The 12,098-nt window shown below is 33.0% G+C and overlaps 1 protein-coding gene across 3 annotated transcripts in view; it reads right to left on the bottom strand.

The window, feature by feature from the left end:
• The window catches only part of LOC123306664 (nephrin-like), a 721,736-nt gene that overhangs the window by 319,939 nt on the left and 389,699 nt on the right, over window positions 1-12,098 (bottom strand). The window lies entirely within an intron of this gene.

The raw sequence follows: 12,098 nt of genomic DNA, 5'->3' as shown, positions 1-12,098 counted from the left end.
TATTTTACGTCTATATTATACCATTTTTCTGTAGTAGGTTTATAAAACGTCTTTTAGCGTTAGCTATATATACCACAATATATGTTTTTTGCTTATCAATAGTTTTTTCAAGAACTGAAGATTATTTTTTGTTCATATACTTCAATTATTTTAAACTCTTCGTCATATTCATCAGTTATTAACGAAGTCTACAAGATCTCCGAATTATACGTCGAATATATTGTACTTTTCCACGTACTTCCTACACCTACATATATTAAACGAATATGTGATAGGTTTTTGAAATGTCTATAAGTGGAAGTCATATGTACATAATGAGATCTATTTTGTCTTCCAGTTGTGTTTTTACGATTGGAACAATATGCATCCTACAATATATATCGCTTATTTCCCAGCTTTAATAATTTTTCATAATTTATAAACTAGGTCTATAAAGTTCCACAAATTATACGACTATAAGTCGTACATATCTCAAACTACCTTCCTACTCCATGAACTTAGGTATATTAAACGGATATATGGTAGGTTTTCAATCTGTCTATTAGCGAATTTTTTTAACACTCATCATTGAGGTCTACACTGGACAAATATATGAAAGGTTTCAAATATGACTATTATTATAAGCCATATGTAGATACCTACTACATTACTTCTAGTTATCAGGGAGAAAAAAAATACTGGTCCTTTATTCATTATTGTCATATCTATGTTTCTGAGTTTTATACACCTAGTACATATAGTTCCAAACAAGTTTTTTGAAGTTGAAAAAGCGATTCAGCTTATATAAGTGCTTTAATTGTTTGAACTGATTTCACCAGGTAGCTAATTAATCGGCTCACATCGAACTTAATCTTTTTCCATAAAAATCACCATTTAAATGATAGCTGTATATAAATGGTTGAGCCGTGGCAGGAATAATTTATATGTATAACATTCATACTAGATATTCTTGAATAGAGGGTACAACCATAGGTGCAATAAATGAAAAAAAAATATATACATTGAACGAAAAAAATGCATATTTGCATATTTTTCTATAGTTTCCTCGCCAAATGGAGTTTAATTCATTCGGATTGATGGTCGTCAACCAATTAAAAGCAAAAATATTACACATATAATATCTTTGATTAAAAGTCCCCCAATTCGACAATTCACAGCGTTGTCACATGAAATGAAATAATGTCCTGTCCATACACTGATTGCTTCAACCATCAAAGATTCTGATGTCTATCTTGTGATCTGGAAAACTGAATGAGCCCTCTTCAATTACTATTCACTTGATATAATTGTAGTCTACTAGTTCTAATTCAAACAAGCCTAGCAGATTTATGAGAATGTTCAAGATCTACTACATTTTTAGTAGCCTGGCAACGTTGGTGCCATGTTTACGTAGGCAGAGGATTGAGGATCTACGCAGGCCCGACCGGCCAATAGGCAATTAGTTATCGTTACAATACACGCATGTGGCAGTCACGGCCGTGTTTCTATGCTATGCTATGCGGCATGCGCTGTTCGTAGTTCGTTCTCCTTGTCGTCCATCTTGAAATAGTTTCGTAAGCTGTGTGTGTTTACTGTGTTTGTTTTGTCTGGAGGAAATTAATTGTACTTTGTCATGAGTGATTAAAATGGATTCTGATTCAACATAGTGATGGACATGTTTAAACATCTGCTAAAAAACAAAATGACATAACCGATTTTGAAGAAAGCTCTCCACTTTCAAGTCTACTAATATGATGAAAAAGATATTTGGTATGTTTTGTTCGACATATTTTTTTCTCCTAAAACTAACTGAAATAACATTTTACAGAGGTCGTATTGCTGATGTGGGTACATCTGATTGAAGCAATCTGAAAATATAGGAATAGACCATTATATTTATTTGAAGAGGTGTGCTCAATGTATATACCTAAATTTTGAAAACTACTATTGTATTATTTTCTCAATAAATTGGTTTGAGACCTAAATAGTTTAAAATTTAGTTTTCCTAAAATCCGATTGACACTATGTTATGTCTTATTCGAAACTATGAAAAGGATAAGTATGAAAGAGGGTAAGATTGTTATAATAAATGTTGAAGATTGACTATATTCAGAACAGTAATATCTAACAACAAATAAGCCTAATGTTCATTCATACGATATTCGACAGTATGAACGATGATCCCAAAGTGCATTTATTGTTCTTTTAATTTATTATATTCGAAATAATCGATCAACACATATTAATGCAATTTCGGATCATCGTATCGTCGGATATCGTATACATGAACAGTAGGTCTAACGTTGTTCAGAGACGTCTATTACTGATACTTAATTGTAGTACAAAATACGATTATTAAACGTCTATTTTTGGTACATTGAAGTCGTTGAAATATAGTCTATAATATATGAGTTGTGAACGTTTATAGACGACTGGTTTTCGACGTAATTTCTGAATTACTTAAGTAGTCTAAAAGACGTACATGAAATACGAATATCAGACGTATATAAAATACGAATAGGAGACGTATATCCAGGATTGATTTTATACGTCTACCACGCGGACATTTGTCCTTCTTATTTTGGTCTAATGAAACCGTATTTATACGTCGGAATAAGTTGACTTATATATGTTTAATAAACGAAAGGTGGTTTCCTGGGATATCATGCAATTCAATATAAAAACTTTTGAATATCAGATTCGTTGAATCTTTTATAGTGGGAACCTTTTCTCCAACCAAACATTTTTCTTTACTTTTCACTTAGATAAGTGACCAGTCAAACTCATCACCAAACTTCTCCGTATCTCGCAGCTGTTAATATGTCATAGGAAGGTTATTGATATTTTATGGTGCAGAACAGGAAAAAAACTATATTGAAATTCTCGTTTTATTTGTTTCAATGTTTGAACCGACATTTCCCTCTCTAACTTTCTTATTCTGAATATAATCAGGGTAAAATATTCAAGTATCTCCAAAACCTTCTGTTTCAAAATTATGAACATCTTCATCAAAAAAGCCTCGAAAAAGGCTTAGTATAGTTGCTCCCATATCGATTTATAGGTAATACAGGGTGAGGCAAAAGTCGAGAAAGTATTTGAAAAATCAACTTTTTTAAATTCAAGTTTTAATTTTTTTTCTGTACACAAAACTAAAACGTAATATTTGGAGTTTTCACCAATCCAACTGTGAAGGATTACATCTCGCAAATGACCAAACTTCTTGATATATTTGAAAGAGATTTGATAAACATGGATGACTCATTGAGGTGATCGAACTGATCGATCATTACACGTTGATTAACTCGTCTTCAGAATCTACAGTAGGGTGCGTACTGAAATTGACTTTCATATGTTTGAAGAAGAAAATAACAAGCCATAGTAATTTTCCAAAATGACATTAATTTATTCAATTCAATTCAGAACAAAAAATGTCTACGCATTTTTTTCCGGTATGCGTCACTTTTCAGTAAATTGAACACCGTGTGTTATACGTAGAGCAATCGAACTATAAATTTTATTACATCAAAAACTTTTCAAATTACAATAAGTGTTGAAAATGGTCGGCTACAGCCAGGATACAAGAGTACAGTCTTTTCCTCATGGATTGCCGCATATCGAATTTATAATTATTTTGAATACATATAACGCCCTGTATCCGAACATGAAGCATTTCCGGACAGAGGCCTACAGGACCCCTCTGACTTCAAACATCACCAATCAAACATCATACAAATGGAAAAATCAATCAATGTGATCAAATTTAGAACTCCTTATGATGAGAGCGTTTTTCAATTTTTTTGAATCAGAGGAGTCAGCAATTGAAAAATTTGCTTGAATATAAGATTCATCATATCATCATGAATATGATACAATCATTCTTAAATTATATCTCGAAGCATATACTTTCCTTATGTCTTCACCTACATGAAATTCCGAGTGAAATTCCAAATATACGTGATGTTTTTTCCTCTGTTTCATTCACTAATTGGCAAAAACGAAGATAGAGTCGAAATTCATGTTTCTCCTCGAAAACAAAAAGTGGCTCCACCAGCTAATGGTATCGAAACATCTCTCCACGATAGGCATAATGAGCCAAATTCATCTTCAAACGATGTTAGTCTAACGAAGAGAATATAACAAAAACAGCTACGTGCCATGAAATATTTAACGGGGAGATAGATAGGTTTTCATTCAAGCCTACAGCTATAAATAACAGAGTATCAGAAACTGAAGAAATGTCCCCACTTATAATTGGGATATGGCGAGGGATATGGTTTTTGTCGAATATGTTTCACGCGTACAAATTTTATATTTGTCGAAGTACTTGAAAATCCTAATTATCAATACCAATTAAATTACATTGTAATTCTCCCAATGAAGATATAAATAAACCTTGAAAGCTTGAGAAAGAAAGAATACTTCACAATTTAAATAAATGCTGCTATCACACGAATAAAAATCATTACAATTGAAACTCATATATATGTAGGATGTCTACTTTTCAAAGCTTCATGAAGAGATCATTAAAGTGAACTGCAACAAAAAATGTCGTTTAATACATGATCGAAATGTTGACGGTTATTCTTCTATTTAACATATCTTGATTCACGAAATATTTTGATCTTTTCTATTAAATCACTTACAACGTGCGAGGAAAAAAAATCGTCGTCAAGTAGGCTATGGAATTTTGAACGTCGATATTTCGTCTCTAACGTAATTCTTAGCTTTTGCTGTACAATTTTCCAGGTGAACTGTCAAGTTGGAAGTTAGCATTTCGGAATGTTGTTGAATTTAAAGTATCCGGAAATTATGAGGATGGTTTTTACTGACGTGTAAAAAGCATTTATTATTGGGAAAAAATAGAAGGAACGAGGAAATATTCCTTAATGTTCCAGTGGTGGTCGACCAAAGAAGAAAACCTCAGAGTTATTCAGCAATAATGAAAATATGATGACAGAAGACAGAAGCTCCATGAACCAGTGTTCGGGTTTTATCTCAAGTGGCTGGAGTATCTGTTGACATATTTTATGCCACACGATTTTGAATGAAAGACATCAGTTTGTTTTGATAAAGATTGACATGTTATCAGAAAATTTGAAATATTGATTACCTATCCTTGTAGCATCCCAAAAAAAAAATGCAGTTCGGTATGCATCAGTCAATGACAAAATGTGGGACCTATTTTCTTTATGCAACTCAAACATTCAAACGTTATGAATAAGGAGAAAGCATCATGCCTTTTTATAGCTAAATTGAATTTTGATGAATTGTCCAATATTTATTTTCATGCAGTTCAGTTCTTTAGTTTAGTCATGGATTTTTAGTAACGTCCAAATCAATTCAATATTTATAGAGAATTAATAAACATACTGAGATACTTACTGTGCTTTATTCATATTACTGAAATAGGTAGAACCTTTTTACAAAAAAAAAAACATAATACCACGATTCGTTCAAAATTCATGTCTCTTACGTATGAAAATTGTGAAAATCGATTAAAATTTTTACCAAGAATTTTTCTAACCGCCTCAGATTGTTTGGATTCTTGTGATCTGACTCAATAAAAGAAATGCTTTTCGAACTTTGGACGAAATTAACTTTATACGAAATTATGATGTATAGGTTAATGTCAAAATTGTTTACATTTTGGGAAGATGAAGTAGAATTACTTGAATAAGAAAAGACCTACGTCCAGACACCGAATATCAACGTTTAAAATTCCATAGCCTACAACGAATTTTTTTGAACGCACGTTACTTTAGTTATCCTTATAGCCTTATCAAATTTGACCACATTACATATGTGGAAACGGTATAATTTGCTACGAGATAAGAATTTCTGTAGAAAATTTAATAAAGTTTAAAGATATGTGCTCAAATTTGATGAAGCTATAATGGTAACTGTAGTATAATAATTAATTTTATCTTCAAATATTTCGTGAAGTCAAGAAATGTTAAATTGAAAAATATCCGTCAGCATTTCGATATTTCGATGCGTGCCGATAATGTCATAGGAATTGACGATATTACACATTTCAAACACATAGGTTCACTCGCAGAAAAATCTAAAGCTGCAGTAAATCTAAAAATACAGTAACGACGACAACTGAGTGGAATTGGTATATTACGATTGCAGTGGACGTACTGAAAACCGACACCATAAATGCTATCCCCACGTTTCGTAATATGCGACAAAAATCAAATTCAGTTCAATATTTTTCATTGTATGCCATTCAAAATAGACGTAATATACAGGGTGAGTCTTTGACTCCTACAAATATTTCAACAGTAGATTCACATTTTTCCTTCAATATTCTTTCCGAATCTGCTCGGTTTAAGAGATACAGGCTGTTGAAAAATCGGAATATAGTTTTTCATTTATTTGATTAACCTTTTTTGGCCACAAGATATCACTAACGTCTTCCAGTTTTCTGACCATTACGTACCAAAAATTCAAAGAACCCAACTCTTGAAACTGAGTTGGACGCTATCTAATGAATAATTGAACGTTTTTTAAAATAAAAGTGTTCCTTTTATTTTCTCATATCATGAGCCGTTTTCGAGTAATTTGATGTTCAAAAATTAAAAAGTATTTGTGAAATTTAAAAAATTGGGTACTTTGGCCTAATACAACTCTGTTAAAAAGATCCACAGATGTGTAGAGTCACAGATTTAGCTAGTTATTCTGAAGGTAATTTTCTCTTTACAGGGGTGGCGCAGCTCATCATGAAAACTTAAAAAGGCTATATCTCTTTATAAGGGCCGAATCAGAAACACTGGTTAATGAAAGAAGTGTTTCTTTTGACCTCCATAATCTACTGTTGGTGTTAATATTTGTACGAGTCAAAGACTTACCCTGTATATCCAAATGAACGTAGAAGAAAAGCCGAGACCTGAGCTCAAAAGTATTCTCATTCATTCTTCCTTTTGATTCGCGTTTGGATTCAATCACAGATTTTTTTCTACCAATCTTTGTGAGCACGAATTACAAGATTGATTGCAAGTTATGAAATCCCACCAAATCTTTATACTGAAAAATTATGCGCAATCTTTTCGTCCGCATTTCAGTGTGAATTAACACGAAACCCAATAAAAAATAACCATTCGACACGCAAATCGTCTACAGTCGGTGACTTCGTATCAGAGTTCCTTCGTACCTACCATATAAATATATCTTATGCAGCGACTGTTTAATAATTATTTGGTGAATGTGTAACAACAAGACAAACCGGAATGATTGATGCTCAAGAATAATCGTTTGTTTCCAGTATTTTCAGACAAATTTAATTAGTCTTTCTCTCTAGTGTATAATTAAATTAACTTGAACGCCTTCTTGTGTCAGTTATTTCGAGCTGGTACACATCAGATAGCATCTTCTGGAGGTCGAGGAGGCTGTTGTCGGACGTTCGATACAGGACCGACGTGTTAATTGTTAGGTTGTTGCAATGAATCTTAAAAGCAACTGATTTTCATATCTGAAATTATTGCTAGAATCAACAGTTTCCTCTTGCAACACTCCGAAATTGTCAAATTAACTGCCAGTAAATTCTGGGAAATTGGGGGGATTAGGCGGAAATAGGGGGGGCCGTGCCCCCATATGTCCACGGTTCCCCACAGAAAAAAGAGGAAAAGGTTGAGGAAAGGGCGAAGAAAAAAAATAGGCGAGAAAGAAGGTAGAAAAGAAGCCAAAAGAGGAAAAACAGCGACAAAAAACAGATATTCTGGAGCTTTTTCGTTGGTTTTAGACATTTAAAGAATTTTCAGACATCTTATCCACCTAACATATCAACCTCGGGAGCGGTCACCTCAGACCTCCCTAAGGGGTGCCCCCCCTCGCGAAACATGTTTATTTCCGCCTATGTCTACTGGTTCAAGTTTCCTGATAAATTGCGCACAGACGTTCTACAAGAAAAATTAAACCGATTAAGGGATAAATGGTTTATAGGCAAATACCCGGAACCAATGTAAAGCAGGTTAGGTTTAGTGGGTCGCGAACTCAGGAGAGTGAGTAACCCCACAGTGTTCCCTAGAAATGGGTTCCTCTGGGCGAGAGATAGAGCCCCGTGTTTTCACGGTCGCAGATTCCCCATGCTATAAAAAAAAAAAACAAGAAAAATTCCTTTAGGCTTCTCTCATAATCAAACTCTAAGTTCATTCAATTTGAAAGCTTTTTTTCACCCTACTAAAATTAACACCAAAGAAATCTTCAAGCTTAAAGGACTTTAGATTTGATTATGAAACTGGACGTTAATAATACTAACAGATTAAATTTATACCATTACCACTATTTCTAACGAAAGATTGAATAACTAACAAAACACAAGAAAGGAGTTGTAGCTATGCATTCTACTGGTGGATGACACGTGCTGACATCATTTTGCAATTGAACTCGAGACAAATGAGGTATGAATGAATTCACATGCTAATTATTATTTTTTTATTTATTTTTATTATTGTGGATTTGTAGTCGTATATCGATTTGTCATTGGGTATCTTTCCATACCTTTAATTTTCGAAATAAATAGTAACAAGCTGTATTCAGTCTAAAGTAGGCGATTCAAAGCAGTGTTACCCAGGAAACCACCTTTCGTTTATTAAACATATATAAGTCAACTTATTCCGACGTATAAATACGGTTTCATTAGACCAAAATAAGAAGGACAAATGTCCGCGTGGTAGACGTATAAAATCAATCCTGGATATACGTCTCCTACTCGTATTTCATATACGTCTGATACTCGTATTTCATATATGTCTTTTAGACTACTTAAGTAATTCAGAAATTACGTCGAAAACCAGTGGTCTATAAACGTTTACAACTCATATATTATAGACTATATTTCAACGACTTCAATTTACCAAAAATAGACGTTTAATAATCGTATTTTGTACTACAATTAAGTATCAGTAATAGACGTCTCTGAAGAAAGTTAGATCACTGTTCATGTATACGATATCCGTCGATACGATGATCCGAAATTGCATTAATATGTTTTGATCGATGATTTCGAATATAATAAATTAAAATAACAATAAATGCACTTTCGGATCATCGTTTATATTGTCGAATATCGTATGAATGAACATTAGGCTTGTTTGTTGTTCTGTTCTGAATATAGTCAATCTTCAACATTTATTATAACAATCTTACCCTCTTCCATACTTATCCTTTTCATAGTTTCGAATAAGGCATAACGTAGTGTCAATCGGATTTCAGTAAAACTAAATGTTAAACTATTTAGGCCTCAAACCAATTTATTCAGAAAATAATAAAATAGTAGTTTTCAAAATTTAGGTATATACATTGAGCACACCTCTTTAAATAAATATAATGGTCTATTCCTATATTTTTAGTTTGCTTCAATCTGTACCCACATCAGCACTACGGCATCTGTAAAATGTTATTCCAGTTAGTTTTAGGAGAAAGAAACATGTCGAAAAAAACATACCAAATATCTTTTTCATCATATTAGTAGACTTGAAAGTGGAGAGCTTTCTTCAAAATCGGTTATGTCATTTTGTTTTTTAGCAGATGTTTAAACATGTCCATCACTATATTGAATCAGAATCCATTTCAATCACTCATGACAAAGTACAATTATTTTTCTCCAGACAAAACAAACACAGTAAACACACATAGCTTACGAAACTATTTCAAGATGGACGACAAGGAGAACGAACTACGAACAGCGCATGCCGCATAGCATAGCATAGAAACACGGCCGTGACTGCCACATGCGTGTATTGTAACGATAACTAATTGCCTATTGGCAGGTCGGGCCTGCGTAGATCTTCAATCCTCTGCCTACGTAAACATGGCACCAACGTTGCCAGGCTATTAAAAATGTAGTAGATCTTGAACATTCTCATAAATCTGCTAGGCTTGTTTGAATTAGAACTAGTAGACTACAACTACAATTATATCAAGTGAATGGGTCTCATCTCAAGGGCTCATTCAGTTTTCCAGATCACAAGTATAGACAGCAGAATCTTTGATGTTTGAATGGACAGGAACAGGACATTATTTCATTTCATGTGACAACGCTGTGAATTGTCGAATTGGGGGACTTTTAATCAAAGATATTATATGTGTAATATCTTTGCTTTTAATTGGTTGACGACCATCAATCCGAATAAATTAAACTCCATTTGGCGAGGAAACTATAGATAAATATGCAAATATGCATTTTTTTCGTTCAATGTATATATATATATTTTTTTTCCATTTATTGCACCTATGGTTGTACCCTCTATTCAAGAATATCTAGTATGAATGTTATACATATAAATTATTCCTGCCACGGCTCAACCATGCATATACAGCTATCATTTAAATTGTGATTTTTATGGAAAAAGATTAAGTTGTGAGTGTGAGTGAGCTGATTAATTAGCTACCTAGTGAAATCAGTTCAAACAATTAAAGCACTTATATAAGCTCAATCGCTTTTTCAACCTTTCATATATTTGTCCAGTGTAGACCTCAATGATGAGTGTTAAAAAAATTCGCTAATAGACAGATTGAAAACCTACCATATGTCCGTTTAATATACCTAAGTTCATGGAGTAGGAAGGTAGGTTGAAATATGTACGACTTATAGTCGTATAATTTGTGGAACATTATAGACCTAGTTTATAAATTATGAAAAATCATTAAAGCTGGGAAATAAGCGATATATATTGTAGGATGCATATTGTTCCAATCGTAAAAACACAACTGGGAGACAAAATAGATCTCATTATGTATATATAACTGCCACTTATAGACATTTCAAAAACCTATCACATATTCGTTTAATATAGGTGCAGGAAGTACGTCGAAAAGTACAATATATTCGACGTATAATTCGGAGATCTTGTAGACTTCGTTAATAACTGATGAATATGACGAAGAGTTCAAAATAATTGAAGTATATAAACAAAAAATAATCTTCAGTTCTTGAAAAAACTATTGATAAGCAAAAAACATATAGTGTGGTATATAAAGCTAACGCTAAAGGACGTTTTATAAACCTACTACAGAAAAAATGGTATAATATAGACGTAAAATACTTGTACTGTGATAGACCAAAACGAAAAATATACCATCAGGATGAATATTAGACGTATACTAAACCAAGGTGTGTTTCCTGGGTATTATCTCTTGTTTGAGTTAGAATTGAGATCTCTGCGATTATTGCTGAAATGCATTGCTTTATTTGACCTCCATTATTTGTCTTCTCACTACTATGTCAGGGATTTTGTATATAACATCAGAAAGTTGTAAGTACCAATCCAATTCTCAAACAAAATAGATATCGATTTTTCACGAATTACACTGAGGCAAGAATAAAACTGAGATTAATTAAACATAACTGAATCGGATAATTCAGACAGATGCCACCGGCTGATGTAAATATAAACCAATGTTACCAATCTCACAAACGGTTTAATCGAATGAAATGAATTTCGGAATACCTACAGTTTTTCTTTCATTTGATGATCGATCACAAGATCACCCACGATATCACAGTTTTCTCATTATGACCATTACGTACCAAACCAAAAATTCAAAGAACCCAACTCTTGAAACTGAGGTGAACGTTATCTAATGAATATTTGAACGTTTTGTAAAATAAAAGTGTTCTTCATATTTTCTTTGGAAATATGAAGAACTTGAAAAATTTGGGTATTTTGGCTGAATACAACTTTGTTTAAAATATCCACAGATGTGTAGTGTCACATATTAAGCTAGTTATTCTGAAGGTAATTTTGTACTTCCAGGGGTGGCACAGCTAATTATGGAAACTTATAACTTTACATGGTTATATCTTTTTATCCGAATAGTAAAAATGGTATAGGAAAAAAGTGCTTCTTCTGAACTCAGTAATCTAGTATTAAAATATTTGTACGAGTCGAACACTCACCCTGTTTGTTTGAAAAAACTTTTCTTAACGTAGAATTTCATACCGGAATTGAACTCTCCAATTGTATCGCTTTCGTATACCCAAAAATAGACCAAAAACATGATCGAAACGCTAGCAACTTGCCAAACCCTCTTTGATTACTTAGTCCTCAATCCCATTAAACCAATCTATTCACTATTGAGGTCGTTAGCACACAACTTCTTACAACATGGCAAAG

The sequence above is a fragment of the Coccinella septempunctata genome, chromosome 2 (assembly GCF_907165205.1).
Source record: "Coccinella septempunctata chromosome 2, icCocSept1.1, whole genome shotgun sequence".
In the NCBI taxonomy this organism is placed as follows: Eukaryota; Metazoa; Arthropoda; class Insecta; order Coleoptera; family Coccinellidae; genus Coccinella; species Coccinella septempunctata.
Note: the sequence above shows the minus strand (reverse complement) of the source record. Positions and strands in the feature narration are given on the sequence as shown.